This window comes from Equus asinus, chromosome 5 (genome assembly GCF_041296235.1).
Source record: "Equus asinus isolate D_3611 breed Donkey chromosome 5, EquAss-T2T_v2, whole genome shotgun sequence".
NCBI classification, from domain to species: Eukaryota; Metazoa; Chordata; class Mammalia; order Perissodactyla; family Equidae; genus Equus; species Equus asinus.
This window is the reverse complement of record NC_091794.1, coordinates 93,447,663-93,473,480: the sequence shown is the minus strand read 5'-3', so window position 1 is coordinate 93,473,480 and position 25,818 is coordinate 93,447,663. Positions and strand designations below refer to the sequence as shown.

General features: G+C 40.5%; 1 protein-coding gene across 5 annotated transcripts in view; it reads right to left on the bottom strand.

The window, feature by feature from the left end:
- The window catches only part of WASF2 (WASP family member 2), a 64,667-nt gene extending 40,140 nt beyond the window's left edge, over positions 1 to 24,527 (bottom strand). The window contains exons 1-3 of one of the 5 annotated variants that reach the window (XM_070510621.1): positions 24,235 to 24,418; positions 5,818 to 5,865; positions 4,832 to 4,928 (exon numbers count right to left, since the gene is read on the bottom strand). The gene's annotated coding sequence lies outside the window, so the exon portion shown is untranslated. Of the gene's footprint in view, positions 1 to 4,831; positions 4,929 to 5,817; positions 5,866 to 6,736; positions 6,997 to 16,756; positions 17,052 to 23,952; positions 24,068 to 24,234 lie in introns of those variants that run through there. The other 4 variants (XM_070510622.1, XM_044770142.2, XM_070510620.1 and 1 more) reach the window with 4 other exon arrangements.
- Positions 24,528 to 25,818: the final 1,291 nt, after the last annotated feature.

The following is a 25,818-nucleotide window of genomic DNA, read 5'->3' as shown; positions in this document are numbered from 1 at the left end:
CAGTCTATCACTGTGGTTTTAATCTACATTTTCCTGATTGCTAATGAGGCTGAGCATCTCCAACCCTTTTTGTAAGAAGGAGCTACTTTTAATTTTTCTAAAACACTGAGATCAAGTCCCTTCTCTAAAAGCCTAAAATGGCTGGAGGTCATTCAGAATGCTTAATGCTTAATAATCCTCCAATGATTAAATAAATGAAGACTGGTCTCTTTCAGCACTAAGGTAAAACTGCATGACCCAATCTCAGCCATACAGACACCGGACATAGAAGCAAACCTGAAATTTTTCATCTGGGAATTGAAGGTGAGTAAGGGACTTTAGAAGGACTGAAATTGAGACTGAGAAAAATCAGAGAGAGAATGATCAGGGCAAATATATGGTATTTAAGGGCTTTCACTATGTGATAGCAACATACTTCGTTAGCCTCCTTTCTGGCCACACCTTTCTAATGCTCTATACTGCAGCCACTGTTCACCACAGAGGCCCTTCTGCACCCTCATGCCTCTGTGATTTCATTCAAGACATTTCCTGCTTCCTGGAATAATCACTTGTTTTCCCCTGCTTCTTGCATTTTATTAATTCTTCCCTGCCCAGTTCAAATGTAATTGCTTCCATGAAGCCATCCTGACCCTGTTCCCCAGGAAGAATTCATCAAGTCCTACTCTGCTCCAATAATGCTCCATTATTCCTCTCTTACAGCATCCATCTCCTATTACAGCTGTAACAGGGATAAACTGAGAGCTCTTTGAGGGAAGGTACTATCTTTTCAATCCTGAGGTGCTCAGCACCACTTCTGTCACCCATCGATCCTTCATAAAATACTGGATAAGTGGATAGAAAGACGGACAGAATCTGCTGAGAAAAAACACCTCTAAACAATGGAAGAAAGGTCCTTTCTGACTCTCGCTGACTGTGAAGAAAAAATCAGAGAAAAGGCAAGGAAGGAGAAGGCGAGTGGGAGGAAATGAAGGGTAAACTGGGACAATTAGGTCCTCTTAATAGAGACCCATATCAGGAAGTCCAGGAAGTAAGAATGTAAACCACACAGTCACCTTCTTAATGGGGGACAATACCATGAAAAATTGGAATTTATAACTGATTCTAAAATCTTAAGCTGTATCTTGAAATTCACCTGGGAATTATTTGGGCATGGTGTTTCTGTGGGAAAAGCTGTTTAACTACAATTTCAATTTATTTAATAGTTAAAGGTTTTCGATTTTTTCTTGAGTCATCTTGGTAAGTTACCTTTTGCCATTTTATCTAAATTCTTAAACAAATTGACATGGTATTCACAGTATTCCTTAAATTGATTAGCAAAAATTGTTATTAGGACAAAATGGCTAGAAGAATGGAATAATGGCAAAGACAAGAGGTAGTTTGATCTTTAAAAAACCAAAGCAGATTGTACTAGAATAATTTTTAAAGTTTGTTTTAAGAGACTGACCAAAAAATATTAGTCTTCTATCAGTGAAGGTCAATGTCTTTAATTGGACACAGCTCCAGGAGAGTGTTATTGCAAATAAGTACAATTAGAAGACGGGCAATGGACGCTACCTGGGCAACAGATCAATGAGACAGCACATAGACCTTTGACTCTAGACTGGTATAATGCTTTTTAACAAACATTACTACAGCCTCCAGTAGCACACAATAAGGTTTTTTCAACTATCTATGGGAAGTTGACAACAGTAATACTTCTCTGCCAATCTAGTAAGAGAGACACATTTCACCAGCTCCTCCCCTTGTAGAATCATGCTAATAAAGATGTTTGGGGATTTATGGTTTTAAATGCCAATATTTTTAAAAAGCTGGACAGTGTAACAAAAATTTCTGTTGGTATTTTTTAGACTTCGAGGAAAGAGAGTTTGACAAAGAGGATTTCTCAAGTAGTCGGTAAGGAAGCGAAAGAATTAGCAAAATTTAGAGGAAAAAATATGAAAATGCATCAGGTGAAGGTCTGAGGTTTGTTGGCAGAAGAAAACAGTGTCTGTATTGTGTAAACAAGAATCCATGGTAAACAAAATTCAATTATAATGAAGCAATTATCATGTCTTGAAATATTTGTTAAAACTGGACTCTGCCAAGAGGTATCCTTTTAGGATGGCCATCCATCTTGGTGTGCATCAATTACCCCAGAGTAATTATTAATAGCCTTCCCTCTTACTCTTAAAAGTGAACCGTGGGGCCGCACCGTAGCTGAGTGGTTAATTTCGCACTCTGCTTCGGCGGCTCAGGGTTTCGCCAGTTCGGATCCTGGGTGCAGACATGGCACTGCTCATCAAGCCATGCTGAGGCGGCATCCCACATGCCACAACTAGCAGGACCCACAACTAAAATATACAACTATGTACCAGGAGGCTTTGGAGAGAAAAAGGAAAAAAATAAAATCTTTAAAAAGTGAACTGGTTTTTGAACACGATGCAATCTATACAGAAACTGAAATATAATAATGTACATCTGAAATTTATACCATGTTAAAAGCTAATATGACCTCAATTAAAAAAGAAAAGTGAACTGGTTTACACAATAAATTATATGATCACCCTATCTTTGAAGATCCAGGAGGCAGGGCTGCTAAAACAGCTCAATGCTCAGGAACCAACCGTAGTCCCAATTATTTAAAATTCAGTACAGATTTACCTCATTTACCTAGCACCATGAATAGAACAGCAGAACAGCACTGTGATTAAGAACATGGATTCTGGGGGCGGCCTGGAGGCGCAATGGTTAAGTGCGCACATTCCGCTTCGACGGCCCGGGGTTCACTGGTTCAGATTCCGGGTGCGGACATGGCACTGCTTGGCACACCATGCTGTGGTAGGCGTCCCACATATAAAGTAGAGGAAGATGGGCATGGATGTTAGCTCAGGGCCAGTCATCCTCAGCAAAAAGAGGAGGAATGGCAGCAGTTAGCTCAGGGCTGATCTTCCTCAAAAAAAAAAAAAAAAAGAACATGGATTCTGAAACTAAATGGCTTGAGTTCAAATCTCAACTCTGCTTTATAAACTCTAGCTGTGTGACCTCAGGAAATTTGGGGGGGGAGGTTACTTTTTATTTTGAAATAATTTCAAACTTAGAGAAAAGCTGCAGGAATGATACAAAGGACTCTCCTATGCTCTTCATCTAGGTTCACCAATTATTAACATTTTAGCACATTTACTTCCCCTGCCCCACAATTTTATTACTAATTTTTTAACTGTTTGATAATAGGTTGCAGACATGGTACCCCATCTCTAAATACTTCAGGAAGTCATCTCCTAAGAACAAACTACAGTACAATTTTCACATTAGGAAATTTAACAATGATACAGTATTATTATCTAACATAAAGTCCACATCTAAATTCTACCAGTTGTCCCAACAATGCTCTTTAAAGGAATTTTTTCCCTCAACCCAGGATCTCAATTGAGAATCAAGCAAGTTTCTTTTTTTCTTTTTTTGAGGAAGATTAGCCCTGAGCTAACATCTGCCACCAATCCTCCTCTTTTTCCTGAGGAAGGCTGGCCCTGAGCTAATATCCATGCCCATCTTCCTCCACTTTATATGTGGGACGCCTGCCACAGCATGGCTTGCTGAGTGGTGCCATGTCCGCACCCGGGATCCGAATGGGTGAACCCTGGGCCACAGAAGTGGAACGTGCACACTTAACCGCTGCACCACCGGGCTGGCCCACATGCAAGTTTCTTATCTCTTTGTATATCAGTTTCCTCAGTTGTAAAATGGAGATTAAAATAGTATCTACCTCATGGGGTCATTGGAAAAAATAAAGGAGTAAAAATACACAAAGAATTTACAACAGTTGCTAGCATTTAGTGCAGGTGATCGCTGCTTTTAGGGAATGACAGACTCTGCATAAGGTAGAATTGTAAGATAATGGAAATAACTCTATAGACACTATATATATATTTTTTTTTTTTTTTTGAGGAAGATTAGCCCTGAGCTAACTACTGCCAATCCTCCTCTTTTTGCTGAGGAAGCCTGGCCCTGAGCTAACATCCATGCCCATCTTCCTCTACTTTATATGTGGGACGCCTGCCACAGCATGGCTTTTGCCAAGCGATGCCATGTCTACACCCGGGATCTGAACCAGCGAACCCTGGGCCGCCAGGAAGCGGAATGTGTGAAATTAACTACTGCACCACTGGGTCAGACCCAAGACACTATACTTTTTGAAGCCATTTTTATGAAAATTTCTGTAAACATATTGTGCATATCATTTCTTAAACAGAATATACTAAATATAATTTAACCTTTTCTTGGTAACTCAGGGTCTTCACATCAGCAGTGGTACTATGCCGTAAAACCTGATGTTGTCAGAGGCTCCCGCGGTGTGAGGACTATGCTTCTGTAGTAAAATGGCTGTAGAGTTCTGGACAGACATCGTGAATCTCCTCCTTCTGCTGTCATGCTTCTGATCATTAGTATGTATTCGTTTATCTAATCTATATTATTCTAATAATGCTTCTGGTCATACAAAGCTTCTAGTTTAAAATGCACTTTCATATGAACTCTCATTAATTCAATAAATATCTACTATGTCATTTGATTAATTAGCTGATTTGAATCTCACAAGAAGTCTGTGAGGTAAAAAGAACATATATTACTACTCCCAATTTTAATTACCTCATTACAGATTAATAAATTAAGGCTCAGAGAGGTCAAGTTGACTTTGGGCCACAGAGCCAACAAGTCAGCCCTCACACACCTGGATCCTCTGTCCCTCAATACACAAAATGATCTCTGAGTGAGGCCGTAGGGTGACACTACTTTTGAGGTAAAGTGAACGAGATTTCTGGAAGCTCTTTGCCACTCAAAAGCACTGTCAGCTTACTTTTAAAGGAGGAGTTGCGTTCTGGTTGGCTGAAACTGCCAGATGTCTGACTCGGATGCTCTTCCTCTGCACTTTCTCAAGCATTCTTCCTAAAATTCTGTGAATTTACCACAACAGTTTATTGACATAGACTCCACACATTTGAAACTTAAGATAAATTCAGACCGGAGTTAAAGTTTACCTCTGCACGCCAATGAAGAAGACTGGCTAAGAAAATAGTGTAAATAAGATTGCAGGGAGAAATGTTTAATGAGCTGTTTTTAAGCATTTCAGTAGTCTAATTTACATACAATTAAAATTAAATTGCACATCATTCTCAGCCATTCATTAAACCAGGTACAAGGACCTCTACCTAACAAAATAACCTAGTAACACCATTAGCCTAGTTTCGGCTACTGTATGACTCAAAGTAACAGCTGCACCTAAAGAAAAACAACAGACAACACTCTCACTAGGATTTACCCCAATTAGCCCAAATTAATGAGGTTTGATTGTACCTCAAATGATGACCCACAAAACCCATCTTCTCCCGGTGGCCTAGAGTAGAAGCTCAAACACAGTTCAACCACCTGTCCTAGAAAGTAGGGAAAGGAAGCAAGACAAAACGGCAATGGCATAGAGCTAAGAGCCAGAAGGCTAGGGTTCTAGGCCAAATCACTCTACTTTTCTAGCCTTCAGTTTCCTCAACGACCAAACTAAGGAGCCAACAATGTGGTCTCTAAATACAATATCTCACTAAATGGATCCAGAGTTCTTTGGCTAAAGGGCAAGAAATGCAGAGTCTGGAACTCCTATCATACCAACAAGCAAGGAACACTATCCAAGACACTGCAGTTATGTCAGAAGGAATCAGGAGCTAACTTGAAGAGACTCCCACCAGTCCATGATAGAACAGATTCAACATCAATAAGTACAATGGATTAAAACACATCAAATATGTTAAAACCTGTAAATTCACAAAGATGTTTTAAAAAAAAGACACTCACTGATCCCCTTTGGAGTATATCAAGGAACCAACTCACCACTTTGAAAACCTGTAAATAAAGGAATAAAAGGAAGGAATCAAATACTTATCCTGCCTTTCCTGTACAAATCAAACTTGAGGGTAACGAAAGAGATGATAAGGGAAAGTTTTTCTTTTTTGAAGTATTCCAGCCAATAAATGAAGAAAGAATGACAGAATTAGAATATCATCATTTTGCCAACATCTAATGAAATAAAGGATCTAGGTAATTATCATCCATGATCACTTATAACACAAAAGAGACATCTGGACATTATAAGCCTCCTGATGGAAGTATACAGCCCCACTTATGAAGCCTTACTGCCAAAGCAGGAACCTGATTCAGGTCAAGTCTCTAGAGCTGTGCTGCTCAATCAGTAGCCAGCCACTACATGCATGTAGCTATTGAGCATTGAAATGTGGCTCATCTGAACTGATATGTGCTGTAAGTATAAAACATATACCAAATCACAAAGATTTAGCATTTAAAAAAGTAAAATACCTCATTAATAATTTTTTATATTAATTACATGTTGAAACGACAGTTTGCAACTATCGGGTTAATAAAAAATATTATTAAAATGAACTTCACCTGGGGGCCGGCCTGGTGGCACAGCAGTTAAGCTCACACGTTCTGCTTTGGCAGCCCGGGGTCTGCCGGTTCAGATCCCAGGTGTGGACCTATGCACTGCTTGTGAAGCCATGCTGTGGCAGGCGTCCCACATAAAATATCCCCCATAAAACAGAGGAAGATGGGCACGGATGTTAGCTCAGGGCCAGTCTTCCTCAGCAAAAAGAGGAGGATTGGCAGCAGATGTTAGCTCAGGGCTCATCTTCCTCAAAAAAACCCAAAAAACAAACAAACAAACAAACAAAAATGAACTTCACCTGTTTCTTCTTACCTTTTTAATGTGCCTACTAGAAAACAAATTTCTTTTTTTTTTTTTAAAGATTTTATTGTTTTCCTTTTTCTCCCCAAAGCCCCCAGGTACATAGTTGTATATTCTTAGTTGGGGGTCCTTCTAGTTGTGGCATGTGGGACGCTGCCTCAGCATGGTTTGATGAGCAGTGCCATGTCCGCGCCCAGGATTCGAACCAACAAAACACTGGGCCGCCTGCAGCGAAGTGCGAGAACTTAACGACTCGGCCACGGGGCCAGCCCCTAGAAAACAAATATCATTTGAGGCTTGAATATTTCTATTAGACAATGCTGCTCTAGATCTAACAACCAGTTTATAGGGAATAGAAGGGATAGAACAGAAATTCGTTTAGCAAAATCTAGAATGGGAAAACCACAGAACAACTTGCTTTCTTCAACAACAACAAAAATACAAGGAAGGAAAGAGTCAAGAGAATCTACAGATTAAAAGAGACTTAGGAGGGGCTGGGCCGTGGCCAAGTGGTTAAGTTCGCTCGCTCCGCTGCGGCGGCCCAGGGTTTTGCTGGTTTGGATCCTGGGCGCGGACATGTCACCGCTCATCAGGCCACGGTGAGGTGGCATCCCACATGCCACAATTAGAAGGGCCCACAACTAAAATATACAACTATATACCGGGGGGATCTGGGGAGTAAAAAAGCAGGAAAAAAAAAAAAAAAAAGATTGGCAACAGTTGTTAGCTCAGGTGCCAATCTTAGGAAAAAAAAAGAGAGAGAGACTTAGGAGTCATATAAACCAAATCAATGTATGGATTTTTTTGGGAACCTGATTCGAATAAACCAAATGTTTAGAGAGAAAGGGGGAGCAGAGATGAAGGGAGAGAAGGAGAAAAACAAAGCAATTGTGGAAGTTTGAACATTTACTGGTATTTGATGATATACTGTGTTTATGTTAAAAAAAAAGTACTTATCTTTTAGAGTTACATACTGAAATTATTTACAATTTAAATAACATGATGGCTGGGATTTGTTTCAAAAGATCCAATGAGGATGAGAGAGTAGGTGGTGGTAGAGATGAAACAAGATTGATCATGAGTTGCTAATTGTTGAAGCTGAGTGATGGGTATATAAGGTTCATTATATCATCCTCTCTACATCTGTATGTTTGAAATTTTCTATAATTTTCTTAATGAGAGAAAAATTTATCTAGAAGGACATTTCCAGTTCTTGAATCTACAAAAATTCATAAAAATAAAGCACTGCATTAGGTAGTACGTCAAGAGGTCATTCAATCTAGTTTTCTGCCTCCAGGAACATTATCTGCAATACTATCTCACTCAACAAATATTTATTAAGTAACTAGTAAGTGCAAAGGCCCTAGCATTGTAGATGTATAGAGGTACAAGAAACAGTTTCTGTTTAAGGAGTTTAGTCATATAGGAGAGATGAGAAAAGTACATAAATATAAAACAAAGCGATAAGTGATAAAGTTATGGTTTACTTCTGGTTAAGTAAATCACAGAATGCATCACAGAGGACTGCCATATAACTGGGCATTAAATATAGGCAGGATTTGGACATGCAGAGATAAGGATTATGATATCCGAGGGGGACAGACAGTGTGAGTAGAGACACATAAGCAGAAAATAATGATACATTTCTGGGGAATGAAGATGAGTACATTATTGCAAAAGTAGTAGGAAGCAAGGCTGGAAAGACAAGTAGGGCCAGATCACAGAATCTTAAATATCAGGCTGAGTTTGTACTTTAGCCAATAAGTGATGAGAGTCACACAACTGGAGTTATATATTATGGCATATTTACGAAGATGCTATATATCTCACTTAAGAGAACAGAATGGGGGCCGGCCTCATGGCCAAGTGGTTGAGTTCGCATACTCTGCTTCAGCAGCCCAGGGTTTCACCAGTTCGGACCCTGGGTGCAGACATGGCACCTCTTGGCAAGCCATGCTGTGGTAGGCGTCCCACATATAAAGTGGAGGAAGATGGGCACGGATTTAAGTTCAGGGCTAGTCTTCCTCAAAAAAAAAAAAGAAAAAGAAAAGAATATACAACTATGAACTGTGGGGCTTTGGGGAGAAGAAGAAGAAAAAAGAACCTGTAAACATGTCTCCCAAACAAGGAAGAGACAAGCTGTACCAATCTGACCACTGATTCCCAAAAGCAAACAGCCCATGAAAAGTTGGAGGTGCAGAAAGGATATCCAGGTGGGGTGATTCAATAGCAATTCTGGGACTAGGGTTCAGAGGTAGAAATACAGATTTGGGAGTTACTACATGGAGGTTGTAGCGAGCGAGAGAGAGATATGAGAGTAGACGACCTTCCAATACAAAAACATAAACAGAGAGGCAAGGTCAGAGGACAACTTGGAGACTGACAAAGAAGGAAGCATCAAGGAAGGCAGAAGGAGAACCAGAACAATGCTTTGTCATGAAAGCTAAGAGTTTCCAGAATGACGACATTCTCAACCCTTGTCTTCTTCCTTGACCCATATATCTAACCCATCATCAAGTCCTATCAGCTCTACCTTTAAAATATATACTGAATACATATACTTCTCCGTATTTCTTTTTCCACCAACCTAGTTCAAGTCTCCATCATTACCTGGACTTCTACAACAGCCTTCTGTTACTCATCTCAATCAATTCCTGCCCCCAGATAACCCATTCCCTTTGCAGCAATTGGATTAATCTTTTAAAAATGGAAATCATATCATGTACACATCCTTAGCTTAAAACTCTCTAAGTGACCGGATATTTAAAGTTATGGGGTATGACACTGGTAATAACGTTCCAATGGAGGAATAGTTGTATTTTAAAGATATATGCTGAAACATTTACAAATGAAATGAAGTCTGGGATCTACTTCAAAAATAATATGAGCAAACACATCCGAACTTTTTGTGAGTGTTTGTGTAAGATTTTATCTTTCCTTTTTCTCCCCAAAGCCCCCCGGTACACAGTTGTATGTTTTTAGTTGTGGGTCCTTCTAATTGTGGCATGTGGGATGCCAACTCAGCATGGCCTGATGAGCAGTGTCACGTCCGCGCCTAGGATCCAAACCCACGAAACCCTGGGCCACCAACGTGGAGTGCATGAACTTAACCTCTTGGCCACAGGACCGGCCCCCTGAACTTATTCTATGAGGCCAGTATTACTCTGATATCAAAACTAGACAAAGACTCTCCCCTAAGATCAGGAACAAAACTACAATGCCCACTCTCATCACCTCTGTTCAACACTGTACTGGAGGTTCTAGCCAGGGCAATCAGGCAAGAAAAAGAAATAAAAGGCTTGAGATTGGAAAGGAAAAGTAAAAGTCTATTTGCAGATGACATGATCTTGTATATAGAAAACGTTAAGGAATCCACAAAATACTGTTAGAACCAAGGTAGCCGGATACAAGATCAATATACAAAAATCAATTGTATTTCTATACACCAGCAATAACCAATCCAAAAATGAAATAAGAAAACAATTTCAATTACAATAGCATGAAAAAGAATAAAATACTTAGGAAAAGATTTAACAAAAGTGCAAGACTTGTACACTAACGACTAGAAAACACAGAAAAAAATTAAAGACCTAAGTGAAAAGACACCCCATACTAATGGATTAGAAGACTTAATATTGTTAAAATGGCAATGCTTCCCAAATTAATCTACAGATTCAATAAAACCCCTATCAAAATCCCAGCTGGCTTTTTTGCAGAAATTGGCAAACTGAGCCTAAATTCATAGGGAAGTGCAAGGGACTCAGCATAGTCAAAACAATATTGACAAAGACCAAAATCAAAGGACTCACTTTTTGATTTCAAAACTTACAACAGAACTACAGCAATCAAGACTGTGTGGTACGAGCATAAGAAGAGATATTTAGATCAACAGAAGAGAATGAAAATTCAGAACTAAACCCATACATTTATGATCAATTTATCTTTGACAAGGATGCAAGAAAATTCAATGGAGAACGAACTATCTTTTCAACTAACAGTGCAGGGACAACTGGATACCCACAAGCAAAGAATAAAGTGGGACCCCCTACCTAACACCATACACAAAAATTAACTCGAAACGGATCAAAGGCTAAATATAAGATGTAAAAGTATAAAACTCTTAGAAGAAAACATAAGGTGTAAATCTTTGCAATCTTAGGTAATAGTTTCTTAGATAAGACACCTAAAAGCACACACAACCAAAGAAAAAAATAAACTGTACTCGATCAAAGTTAAAAACTTTTGTGCTTTATAGACTATGATCAAAGAAAGTGAAAAGACAAGTCACAGAGATACTTGCATATCATACCTGATAAGGGACTTGTATCCAGAATATATAAAGAACTACTACAACTCAATAATAAAAGGACAGCCCAATTTAAGAATGAGTAAAATATTTAAATATTCTCCAAAGAAGATATACAAATAGCCAACAAACACAGGAAAAGATGCTCAATATCATTAGTAAATAGAAAAATGCAAATCAAAACACAAAATATCACTACATACCCACTAGGATGGCTATAATCAAAAAGACAGATAAAAAATATTGGTGAGGATGTGGAAAAATTGGAATCACACAATGTTGGTGGAAAACAGTCTGGTAGTTCTTCAAACATAATTATCATAAGACCCAGAAAATCCACTCATAGGTACATTTTCACGCCCCGTGGCGTAGGTGGTTAAGTTCACCATGCTCTGCTTTGACACCCAGGTTCGTAGGTTCCGATCCTGGGCACAGATCTACACCATTCATCAGCCATGTTGTGGTGGCAACCCACATATAAAGTGGAAGATGGCTGGCACAGATGTTAGCTGAGGGCTAATCTTCCTCAGCAAAAACAACAACAACATTGAACAGCACAATTTAAATGGGTGAATTATTTGCCATATAAATTATATCTCAATTTTAAAAATCAAAAGAAATGTCCACACAAAGACTTATACACAAATGTTCATAGCAGTTTTATTCATAATAGCCCCAAAGTGGAAAAAATCCAAATGTCCATCAACAGGTGAATGGACAAACAAATTGGTATACTATATAATGAATTATTATTTGCCAACTACTGACACTTGCAACAACACGGATGAATCTCAAAATAATTATCCTGAATGAGCGAAGCCAGACTCCCTCTCAATGAGTACATACTGTATGATTCCATTTATATAAAATTCTAGAAGATACAAATTAATTTAACAGATCTGCTTTTGATGGAAAGCAGATCAGTGGTTGCCTATGGACTGGGAGAAGGGGGAGGGTGGGGTAGGAGGGAGTGATACAAAGGGGCAGAAGGAAACTCAGAGGTGATGGAATGTTCATTATCCTGACTATGGTGGTGGTTTCATTTGTGTATACATATATGTCAAAATTTATCAAATTTTACATTTCAAATACATGTGGTTCATTGTATGTCAATAATATCTCAATAAAGTTGTTGTAGAAATAAAATAAAATAAAAGCACTGTTAATTCAAGTATTTAAACTGCCAGATTCTATAGGCCAGATGATAATTTTAAATGTTACATTACTAATGTTAACTGTGTGAAGTGATGCATATGTTAATTGGCTTGACTGTGGTAATCATTTCACAACGTATACATGTAACAAATTATCATGTTGTACACTTTAAATACATAAGATTTTTATTTGTCAATGACATCTCAATAAAGCTGGAAAAAATAAAAATACGTAAAAGTTACAATAACTGTTGAAAAAATAACATTAGGGGAAGAGAAAGGGTATTAGAAGAAGACTGGCCATGAGTCAATAATTGTTGAGGGTCAGGAAATAGATACACAGGAGTTCATTATATCACTTTCTTTACTTTTATATATGTTTGAAATTTTGCATTAAAAGTTTTTTTTAAAAACTCTCCAAGGCCCTCAATTAAGGAAAAAAAACAACTCTTCAAGCCTTCTCATTTTACTTAAAAATAAAACTCCTTATCAGTCCTACAAAACTTTGAAATTCCTTTGCCCTTACTATTCCTTCTACCTTGGAATTTCTCATCTCTTCATGTGCCTGGTTCATTTTCATCCCTCAATTTCAGGTTGTCAAAGCCTTTCCTGACCATCTTTACCTAAATTCCTCCATTACTCTCTATTATAGCACCCTATTTTATTCTCTTCCTAACATATCACAATCTTTCAGTACTTTACTTATGTGTTTGTTTGTTTATTGTCTATCCAAGCCTCTTTAAACTCATGAGAGCAGGAACCTTGTCTCTCATAGTCACTGAGTGGTATTCCTTGTACTTGGCACATAGTAGGTACTCAATAAATCTGTTAAATGTTAAACTAATAACCCAATACTGGGCATTATCCTATTGTTGAACATTTAATATAATAAAGCCTTACAGAGAACCTACTGTTTGCAGGCTTCAGGCAACACATATGCACACCTGAACTGAGAAGATACATGATATGAGAATTGAATAGACAGAATTAAAAAAAAGAAAAACCTCTTCCAAAGGGTACTGAAAACAACAAATAAATATGATTTAAGACCAATTTTTTTTCCTCAGAGAATTCATTCAGAAACAGAAATAAGAGACTTCTGATAAAGTCTCTTCTCTAGATAAAAATGTACATATAAACAAAGGGGTCCCTCAGGGATTGATGCTGAAACCTATCACAAGCACATTTTTAGAAATTATCTACAAAAAACTATCTAGTGAAATCTTCCCAGTTGGCAGATGACTACAGCAGTAGCTAGAAGTATAATGACACAAAGTTGTGTGCTGAGAAATGTGGAACATAGCTTCCATGTAGACAAAAACAAGGTAATGCAGTAATGGAAAAATAGTCCAAAATATAATTATCAGATGATGAGCTCCAAAGCTACCTGCTACAATACAAGAAAAGGGTTTCAGAGTCCCTGGACTCATCCTGAATACAGCTACAAAAAGGCAACAAAACGCTGGCTGTTATTATGAAAGCTCTGGAAACAGAGAACACATTATCCTGCCCTTGTACAAACCAAAGTGCATCTGTACCTAGAATAGAACGTGCAGTTGTGGTCAGCACAGCACAAAAACAGCAACAGACAGAGAACGCCTAGAAAGGTATCCAAAAAGACCAGAGGACAGAGGAGCTTCTGTATGCATACAGATTTTTTTAAAATATAGATATAGATTTATAAAGGACACATTAATATGAAACAAAGAGGATGTGAAATGGCAAACAGAGATGCTGCATCAACTCTTACAGTTATAAAGCAGTTAGAATCTAAAGAAATAGGGGCTGGCCCCGTGGCCGAGTCATTAAGTTCGCGCGCTCCGCTGCAGGCGGCCCAGTATTTCTTTGGTTCAAATCCTGGGTGTGGACATAGCACTGCTCATCAAACCACGCTGAGGCAGCGTCCCACATGCCACAACTAGAAGGACCCACAACAAAGAGTATACAACTATGTACCGGGGGGCTTTGGGGAGAAAAAGGAAAAAAATAAAATCCTTAAAAAAAAAGAAAGAATCTAAAGAAATAATAAACTGTATTAAAAAAAAAACTTTAAGTCCAAGTTTTAGAATCAGAAAGACAGGAGTCTTACATCAAAAAAGAAGAAAGGGGGTGGGGCTAGCCCGGTGGCCGAGTGGTTAAGTTCTCGCGCTCTGCTGCAGGCGGCCCAGCGTTTCACTGGTTCATATCCTGGGCGAGGACATAGCACTGCTTATCAAACCACGCTGAGGCAGCGTCCCACACGCCACAACTAGAAGGACCCACAACTAAAATATACAACTATGTACCAGGGGGATTGGGGAGAAAAAGGAAAAAAATTAAAAAATCTTTAAAAAAAAAAAAAGGAAGAAAGGGAGGGAAGAAGGGAACTTGGTTTTGAATTCTAGTCCCAGGAGGCTTAGTTGTGTGACCATGGCACAATACTTAATTTCTTTGAGCCTCACTTTTCTCACTGTAAATAACTAATTTGAAGGACTGCTGGGAGGATGGAAATCTACACACTGCCTGGCACACAGTATACACTTACTAGGCAGCAGCCACTGCTTTTATTAGGATCAATAAAAAGTAATAGTTTACTGTGGCCAGCCCAGTGGCGTAGCAGTTAAGTTCGCACATTCTGCTTCTGTGGCCTGGGGTTCCCCGGTTCGCATCCTAGGTGTGGACATACACACCACTTGTCAAAACATGCTGTGGTGGGCATCCCACAGATAAAGTAGAGGAAGACCAGCACGGATGTCAGCTCAGGGCCAGTCTGCCTCAGCAAAAACAGGAGAATTAGCAGCAGACATTAGCTCAGGGCTAATCTTCCTCAAACAAACAAACAAAAGTAATAGTTTACTACCCAATCCAGTACATAAAGTAATAAAACTCATTACTCAGATTGGGAGTGCAGAATGTAAGAAAAAGTAATTCAAATCTAGTCTAGATAAATTCATAGGTAACATTTCCACAAGAAACTCCTAAGAGAAATTATCAATTTTGGGCAACATAGCCCTAAAATTTGAAGTTGACATTTTTATCCCTTTCCCAAAAGCAGGAGAATTGTGGGCTAAGTAGATGATATAGCTGACCAAATATGCCTTTTTTTTTTTTTCTCCCCAAAGCCCCCAGGTACATAGTTGTCTATTCTTCATTGTGGGTCCTTCTAGTTGTGGCATGTGGGACACTGCCTCAGCGTGGTCTGATGAGCAATGCCATGTCTGCACCCAGGATTTGAACCAACGAAACACTGGGCCGCCTGCAGCAGAGCACATGAACTTAACCACTTGGCCACGGGGCCAGCCCCTTTTTTTTTTTCCTTTTTCTGCCATTTCTTAATTTATAAAAACAACTGTTAACATTTATTGAGCACTGGACTAAGTAATGATGTCATTTAATCCTCCCAACTCCCTTTAAGATATGTTCTATAGGTGCTGGCCTGGTGGCATAGTGGTTAACTTCACACATTCCACTTCAGTGGCCCAGGGTTCACGGGTTCAGATCTCAGGCACAAACCAACACACTGCTCATCAAGCCATGTTGTGGCGGCATCCCACATACAAAATAGAGGAAGACTGGCATGGTTGCTAGCTCAGTGACAATCTTCCTCAAGCAAAAAGAGGAAGATTGGCAACAGATATTAGCTCAGGGCCAGTCTTCTTCACCAAAATTTAAAGAAAAAAAAAGGATATGCTCTATATTTTACAGTAAAATTAGATGGGTCTCCATTTTACAAATGAGAAAACCAAGGCTAAGAGAGTCATTGGCCTAGGCTACACACAAAGCTAGTAAGTGGAGAAGCCTACATTTGAACCCGGATGGACTGACTCCAGAATCTATATCCATAACCTACTGCCTCCTACTCTACAAGAAATGCTGGGTGTTGGATATGCAAGAATGAGGTGAGTGATAGAGTGTACAGTAAGTACTCAAAAATGTTGCCTGATGAGGCCAACTCAGCCAAGGTCACTACCAGTGAGACACTCAGATTAGGGTGGCCACAAGCATAAACATTGAAATAATAACTGATTAATGAGGATGTGACAAATCTAATACAAGAAAGGAAGAATAAAATTCCCTAAACTATGGTCTCAGCTTTGGCCGCCTGGGGTCCACTGGTTCAGATCCCGGGCGCAGACATGGCACCACTCATCAAGCCATGCTGTGGCAGGTGTCCCACATAGAAAGTGGAGGAAGATGGGCACGGATGTTAGCTCAGGGCCAGTCTTCCTCAGCAAAAAGAGGATTGGCAGATGTTAGCTCAGGGCTGATTTTCCTTAAAAAAAAAGAAAAAAAGGAAAATAGAAAAAAAAAACTTTATGTTGAACAGAAGAATTCAGACACAAAAGAGTGCATACCACATGCGTCAAGAACAGGCAAAATTAATACGTGAGAACAGAAATCAGAACAGTGGTTGCCTGTAAAACAGTGAGGATTGACTGGAAGGGAATGTGAGGGAACTTTGGAAGGTTACAGAAGAGATCTATCTCTTGATGGGGGTGCTGGCTACACATATGTTTACATTGTTTACATTGGACATATGTTTACACATATGTTTACATTTGACATATGTGTTACACATATTTGAAAACTCACCTAATTACATACTTGCATTTCTACGCATTTCACTGTATAAACTTTACCGTTAAAAAAATCTCATTAAAAAAAGACAGGGTTGGGGGGCCGGCCCGTGCATACATTCCGCTTCGGCGGCCTGGGGTTTGTCAGTTCAGATCCTGGGTGCAGACATGGCACCGCTTGGCAAACCATGCTGTGGTAGGTGTCTCACATATAAAGTAGAGGAAGATGGGTGCAAATGTTAGCTCAGGGCCAGTCTTCCTCAGCAAAAAGAGGAGGATTGGTGGCAGATGTTAGCTCAGGGCTAATCCTCCTAAAAAAAAAAAAAAAAAAGACACGGTTCAGGTCAGCCCCATGGCCGAGTTGATCCTGGACGTGGACATGGCACTGCTCATCAGGCCACACTGAGGCGGCATCCCACACAGCACAACTAGAAGGACCTGCAACTAGAATATACAACTACGTACTGGGGGGCTTTGGGGAGAAGAAGAAGGAAAAAAAAAAAAGATTGGCAACAGATTTTAGCTCAGGTGCCAATCTAAAAAAGAAAAAAAAAGACAAGGTTCAATCTCAAATCTGCTATTTATTAGCTGAACAACTTTAAGGTAGTTACTTAACCTCTCTGAGTCTGTTTATCTATAAAATGTAGCTACTAACATAATATAACTTATCTCAGGTACTAGGGACTGACTGTAATGGTATATATCAAAGTGAGAGCACTGTGCTTTGCAAATTATCACCCAATGAATGCTAAAGGAGCTTTAGAAGTAAAAACGGGGGCAAAGTTGGTCTATACTTCCCACAAGTCCACAGATGCCTTTGGTATCAGGAATACTATTCTTTAAAGACTATCAGTATTCTAAAAAGGGAGACTCACTTATAGTTCTCAACTGTGAATGGAACAGAACATCAATGGGCATGACCTAAGACCTCCTTCTACACAGTTAAACACAATTTCTCAAGATATGATCTGAGAAAGCTCTTTAGACTGAGTACTTGCTAGAACAGCAGCATAATCAGGACAGAAAAAGGTCTCAATTCTAAATACTTGAAAGTAAAAGAACTGCTCTTGTTACTTTACTATGTCAATTACAAAGTTTAAATGTCACCATAAGCCATATCAAATATATGTGTGTTAAGTATGCATGTGTGTGTATACACACATATGCACTCAAATTGGTACTGAGTTGAACCACCGCTTCTTCCCAAAAGGGCTTCTATAGTCTAAAAATAAGAAACGTAATTCTGTTCAACTGGAATTAATCTTACAACTAAGAGAGTATGTCTCAGACTTTTCCATATTTTACCAGAAAAGAAAAACAGCTTGAAAAGTACTATCACAGGCAAAGTTTCACAGCCTCTCCCATCAATCTCAAACTGTTTTTCTTTGTTAGTGTTTAGAAATCATGATGAAGAGCAAATTTTTCTGAGATACTTCTATATCTGAACATTATTTCCTCTGCAAGCATTCAACAATTCTTGTTTCTATTCTTCTCTTTTCTAATTCAATTCTGTTTGGTTTCTAAGTTAAGAAGTGTGTTTCATTTGCATAAATGGTAACTATTCTGAGATACCATTCATAACTATACATTTGAATTCTCTAGAGTGCCATTCATAACTTCAATGGAACAGGAAAAAAACCACTCATTCAACTTCATTTTAATGGTGACTAAGACATGAATGATTATAATGTTATATCGTGCAGGGTTGGCCAGAGGAGAGTGAAGTCCTCAAATGTTACTAGTAACCTGTCATCACTTTATGAATGTCCAATGGGACCAAGGACCACTGCCTTAACCGATCTCCCTATCACAAAAAATACTGAGCTTAGAAAAACATGTCAATTAGCTAATCACGTTTTTTAGAGTTATAAACTATCTATGCAGGGACATGAAAATACGTAATACATCTTAGATATGAAGCTCAAAATTAGCAAGGAAGAATCCTGACAAGTCCTGGCAAGTTCCCTATAAAACCATCGCTGGATGTTGTTTAGGTGTTCAACTCTTCAGCTATGAGCTTTTCTGAGAAACAGTCTCTTACGGAAGGTAGTAATATTCTAGTAGTTCTTCACTCCATCTAATCAGTGGTAGTAACTGAATTTACATAGATCCGCATAAATAATTCAGCTATCCGTACTGCTCTAATATATTTAAACCAAACGAAATAAAACTTAAATAGAATAAAAATAATGGGGCTAGGGGGCTGGCCCCATGGCCAAGTAGTTAAGTTCGTGCGCTCCGCTGCAGGCGGCCCAGTGTTTCGTTGGTTCGAGTCCTGGGCGCGGACATGGCACTGCTCATTAAACCACGCTGAGGCAGCGTCCCACATGCTACAACTAGAAGAACCCACAACGAAGAATATACAACTATGTACCGGGGGGGCTTTGGGGAGAAAAAGGAAAAAAATAAAATCTTCAAAGAAATAAAAATAAAAATAATGGGGCTATTTTAAGAGTGTTACCTCTTGATTTCTCTCATAATTCTTTCTTATGCAAAAGCCAGAGACAGACTGTACAACTAGAAAGAAGGAATAAAAGGAGAGTACACACCTGAATACATCTATACTCACATCCCTCTATGACCCCACCCCCCCAACCCTTGATACAGTTCTCAGCAGTGGGCAATTTTGCCCCCCAAGGGACATTTGAGAATATCTGGAGATACTTTTGGTTGTCACAGCTAGCGAGAGGAGGGTGCCACTAGGTAGTGGGTAGAGACCAGAGATGCTGATAAACATCCTACAATGCACAGGACAGCCCCCCAGAGTTAACAGAATTATCCACTCCAAAACGTCAACAGTGCCAAGGCTGAGAAACCCTACCCCAAGGCCCAAGAAAGACCTACCTTTCAGAAGACACTCAATAAATGTTTGCTGATCTGAACTGAAAAGGAAAGACCATGAATTGGAAGAAGGAGATGTCTACAAGAACAAAGTAGAAGACTGAGGCCATAATTTAAGCACTATTAGAATGTATTAAGCCTTTATTGTGTGTTGAGCACCAGCCATAGGAAAATGAACAACACAGTCCTGCCCTTAAGGAGTTCATGGTCAGAGAGGGGAAAGAGTTTTTTTAAGTTGTCTGATATCAGATTTGACAATTTGATAAACGCTTTAATGAAGGGGAAAACATACAAAGGAGTCACTCAATTTTTTCCCAAGAAGGTGTCAGAGAATAGGTAACATCTTAGCTCAGTTCTGAAGGATGAGTAGGAAGCATCTTATTTCACAGCTTATACGCCTCCTTCCAAAGAGCCATTTATTTCTTCAGTCAACAAAAAGGTATGGAACACCAATTATGTTCCATGCATCGTGCTATGTGTTGGAGACCCAGACAAATGACAACTTTCTATTTCCTCCTTGGCATCAGCAGAACCCAGCAGCCCACCTCCCTCACCCAAATCCCTAAGAATTCTTGCATTTCTACCTATTCTCAATTTAGCAATTGTCACCCTAATCAATCTTAGTCAGTAAGGCCACAACCCAAGAAGTAAACGAAACTTTCAGTTGCCTGTTGACACAGACTGTATCTAATCCTGCCTAAGTCACAAAACCAGGGTGGTGATGCTGGCAGAGTAACTAGCAACGAACTGACTACAGGTCCAGATCTGCCAACTGTTAGATTTATTGGTATCTTGGAAAGCTGCTTTACTTGATGAAAAAACCTGGGTCCTCTTCCATCCTACCCAATTCACACCAGGACCAAAGCAAATTATTCAACATGTATTTTGAGCACCCACAATGTACTTATCTCAATAGTTCTCAACCCTGGTTGTGTACTGACATGAGAGCTCCCAGGCTAGATATGAATATTTTTTTAATGTTAAATTCTGATGCAAGACAAGTTTGATGCCCTGGCCTTTAACCATTACAGAATACAAAAGAATTTATGAGACACAGTTCTTGTCTTCAAGAACTTATCCACAGTGAAAACAGAGTAACTTGGAATAGGATGTTAGTACACTAATTTGTAATCCTTTTGCAATATTATCAGTGCTTATGAAATAGAAGAAACTTGGGCAGTCTGGATAAGAAGTGTTCCTATTTCCTAATCCAATCATATACCAACTCCACCTGCAACTGCTGATACACAGTTCCACACCCCTTCTATCTCCTAGACAGTGAAAGTACCATTCTCAGGAACTGTGGAGACACCCCAAGTAGGAGGATGAATTGAGGCCCTCAAATCAGGTGACTACGTGGTGTCCTGAAAGCCAGAATCTCTCAAATTCATGCTGTCATGAGGCTTCTCCTAAAGAGAAGAAATAATTCTTTAACCTCAAACAAATACCAGTCCACTTACTTTATAGTTGAAGTGTCCAAGAAAAGCAAAGAGTAGACTGAGTTTTTGTAAATTTGCTCCTAGAGGTCCTTGGCCATTAAAAAAAAATCACCCAAACTCATAAGGCTGGTAAACTCAAGTTTCTCATATAGCATATGCTTAAAATAAAAATACTCTAAATTAAATATATTTCAGTATACTCCTTACCAAGATGTGCAAATTGTGGAGCTGTCATAAATTAAAAATAAAATTTACCTAAATGCCATCTAGCAGTGATGACGTCACACTAAAGACTACCCTGAAGGGAACATCAGCTTTAAATTCCGCAAACATGAATCCACAGATCCTCACCTAATTAGTCTTTCTATGAATTCTATGGAAGAAGGTACAATTCTCTTAATTGCTATACAAAAACGGACGAGCACGAGACCCTATAAATTACTTTTTAAAAAAGAGAGGCAGGGTGCCATTCAAACATCTAAAATAGAAACCAATGATGGTATTAAAAGATAAATTTAGGTACATACGGAAAAATGCACATTGGCACACATTAATTAGAATAAGATCATTACACGAAAGAAACAAAAAAAAAGTGCCTTCTATGTAATATTGTTTTTAGGACCCATGGCTTTGAAATTAGCTTGGTTTACAGTGTTTTTCCTTGTAACTGTTGTTGTCATCATGTAAGTTTTTATCTATGGAGGTCCTCAATCCCTTAACTTCAATTCCAAAATCCAAAAGGCTGTAAAAAACAAGTTTTTCATTATTCGTTTCATGGCAAAATCTGATGTGAAATGACATGAGGCTATTTATAGTGTTTATTTATCCCACTTGGTGTGAACATTCTGACATTTTACTACAGAAATAGTACTATGTTTGATTACAAGGTGCTGCCCAAGACTTTTCTGGGACGTCACATAACGCACAGTACATGGGCCATATTCCTTTTCTAAAACTGAAAAAATTCTAAATTCAGAAACACTTTTGGTTTGGGCCCCAATGTAATGTGCACTGGTACACTTATAAGTAAGACTAAACCTTATATAGAAAATATAATACTGAGAATGAAGATAGATCTTTACATGCACTAACTTCAATGTCTTAACAACTATTCACACACACATAATCCTGCAAAATAAAGCATTAAAAAGACTCAACAAGAGTCAAATATCGAACACACCATTATGTGTTTTTCAAGTGATGGTGACATCTGCATCATCCAATATCCAAATCAATTCCTCTTGAAATCCACTAATTTAAAGCACAGTTCAAAGGGACTGCAATTAGTAATTATATTGACAAAAAGAGTCATCCACCAATAAATAACATACTCAGTAAAATGTTCTGATTTTTAAAAAATTTGTCTCAGAGGGTGTAAGATTTAAAATTATTTCATTCTAGAATACAATTTCTGAATATTGACTAAATTACAATTGACTTTTTCTGTGAAAGCAGAGGAGACAGGGACAGCTCTTAAAGATATGGGAAGGGGAAGAAGAGTTTCCCAGTTCTTTCCTTCCTTCTTCCTTCAGTTGCTGCTTTTCTGGTTTTAGAATCTCAAACAAAGAAATACATACTGGCTCCACTGCTAAGAAACGCCCTCTTTCTCAGTAACTTCCTCTTCCAATTTTCTTCCCTACCATTAACTTATGAGAACAATACACACTGCCGGGCCTACCATTTTGATTAGCCAAAAGCTTTGAGGTTTGGAAAAATTAAGGGCTGCAGTTTATAGTACTCAACTACCTCCCACTCCAGGTCCACAATCTTCACTCATCTAGAAGTCAGATAACAGAGTGCAGAAAGAAAGAAACATTCCCCTTAATCAGAGGCAGGCTATTGAAACTTTCACCCCAGGAATCCAAAGAAATCTGAACTAACAAATGGGAAATTTCTCCCATCCCAGGAAAACCTGGCCCTCCCAGGGAGGAGAAAGTTACTGAGCTGGCACCACTCTGCACCAAGAGTCAAGTCTATACACCAATAGTTGGCGAACTTCTAAAGGCCACCCAGTCAGGATTCAAACCGGGCTCTAAGGTTTTAACACTTCAAAATGACTTTCACAATTTAGAAATGGTCCTTTCTAACTCACAGACTGAACAAAGGGGATGTACTTACAACTAACCATGCAGATATCAAGACCCAGCCTGATTGCAGGACAGAAGTCATCAAGTGTCTGGGACCAGACCCTTGCCCCCATTTGTGACAAAGCAAACTTCCTTCAAATGGACAGTGACTTCCTCCTCGCCTAGTGATTCTCAAAGGAAACACCGTATCTTTGGTAAGCTCTGCACCTTACTGTGTGACCTTGGGCAAGTTACTTAACTCCTCTAAACTTAGTCTCCTTACGTGTAAATAAATTCTCCAGGGTGGCTGTAAAAATTAAGACCATATGCCTAAACCAGGGCTGGCACATAGTAGGAGCGCCATAAATGTTCTCTTTCCTCCTCCTAACCCTCCTGAATTCTTTTGGGCCTAAATTTCAGTCATAGCCCCAAGATGCTCCAAGGAATCTTCCTCTTCTCTGATCCTACGCAGAACTGCATAAAACTTGCCCATCTCAGAGGCTGTAGGATCCTGGAGAACCAAGACAACCAGACTTCACTCCATCACACTCTGGGGTCCCTCTAGAGCCCCTTTAGCCATCTCTCCTCCTTATTATGCAGTACCATCCTGTACACACCCGTACGTGTACATATACACACACACACACGCACACACACTCCCCTCCGACACTCTGCAACTTAGCAGGCCGGGGATCTCAAAGAGCACCTCAATTCGTTCACGGCCCAGAGATGGAAACTGAGGCTCGTCCCCGGGGAAGACCTTGCCCAAGATCTCAGACATCTGGGATCCAACTCACGCACATCTGCCTGCAGAACCTTCATTTTACCAATGGGGGAACTAAAGTCCAGAGAGGAAAGTGACTTGCCCAAGGTCACACAACGAGTTGGTGGCAGAGCCAAGTCAGGTTGGGGCACTTTCACAGCCTCACAGAGTCGCGGGCCCCGCCAAGTCTCCGAGGGGATCTCCGGGACACCTCCTCCCTGGGGAGGGAAGCGCAGAGTAAGACGCCACCCTGCGCTGACCGCTCGCCAGGCCTCCGCCCGGCCGCAACACCCACTCCCCCGGGACCCTGCGCGGCTCGGGAGGGGCTGCCCGGCCAGGCCCGTCGCCTACGGTGGGGCCCGCTCGTGGGGGACTTGTTGCTCACCTGGTCTCGCGCGGTTGCCGTCAGCGACGGAAGGGCCAGCCGGCCACCCTACCCAGCACTGGGCCTGTTTCCGCGGGCTGCCTCACAGGCTGCCCGACACCCGGACCCCCCTCAGCGCGCTACGCCCCCAGCCGCGCTCGCCCGGCCCGCGTCCGCCATTACGCGATTCCCCGCCCTGGGACGCAGCCACACCCCGCCAACGACCCTGATTGGCTCTCTGCCCCACCCGCCTGGGACTTCCGGGCATTTCATTGGCCTGAGTGGAATGCCAGTTAAATAGCTACGCAAAAGACGTACTCAAGAGTACCGTCCGGGGAGCTCCACCCGAGCTACTTCCGCAATCGGGGTAAACAGCGGGGAGCAAACCAAGTGAAGTGGAGGTGGAGATTAAACTAAATCAACTCCTAAATTCAAGGTAGAAAAATCTCACCTAAGAAAGTGTAAAAACTCACAAAAAGTGTATTAAAAGATGAATTCTTCTCTTTAGAGTTCAAAGAACCAGTATTTTTGGTGGAAGGAATGGGCCAAGCCCATGAACTTTCTGTGGACACCCCTCAAGTTGCAAATGGTTTTATCCCTTCCCTCCTGGTAGCCGGCCGGGCAGAAAGTAGGGTGGGGAGAGTGAGTCATGGGCTCCAGCCTGCCGCCAAAGGGTTGGTCCGGGGCGAGGCCTGGACTCCTGGGACTGGAAGCTGGTTCTGAAAGGCCAGGGTCAGGTGAGCTGGACCTTAGTTCAGCCGCCACCGCACTGAGACCTCAGACAACTCCCTGAACTTATCTGGGTCTCAGTTTGTCCTGCAAACTAGGAGCAGTTATGTCTGCCTCCTGTCCTGGAGTGTTTGTTGAGGATTCCTGCATGCATCGGTATATGTGCGTCTTGTTGATTATAAAAGGCTGCAGCTGGGTATCCATGTGACAGATTCACCAGTTAGTGAAGATACTTCATTTAGTTCGCTAGAGCAACTCTGTAAGGCAGATAGTGTCCTCGTTTTGCAGAAGAGAAAACTGAAAACTCCACGACTTACCATGGGTCCCCCAGGGAATTTGAAACATCCTGGGACTCAAAGCCGTATCTTTTGGCTTCCATTCTTGTATTTCTCCCTTCCAGGCTTGGTGTCCCCTGAGAAAGACTTTCCTCCCCCAACCCCTTAGCATTCCAGGGAGGATCTTGAGGGGGCCAGGCCAGTCCCCCATCTGTGTGGTCACCGTAGAGTTAGACACAGGCCACCCCCCAGCTATTGTTAATCACCAAGATTCCGGGGAAAAGTGACCCGTGGGGTGTGCCCGAGCTGTTTCTGAGGTCCTAGGAATCAGGAAGTGAGTAAGGGAGGGCAGGTGGGTCAGCAACCCAGACACAATCCCAAACGAGGACACAGAAGCCCCAAGAGGGACAGTGACGCCACTGTGGGCCCTCAGAGGGGCAGCCTCCATGCCAGGACTTAAATCCAGGTCTCTCTGCTCTCACAACAGGGCTCTTTTCACTGCAGGATTGTTTTTCCCAGAAGGGCTGCCTTGGCTGTAATTCCTAGTCCTTTTCCCTCTCTGGAAAAGAAGGGTGCCAAAAAAGAGTGGGAGGGGGAGCAG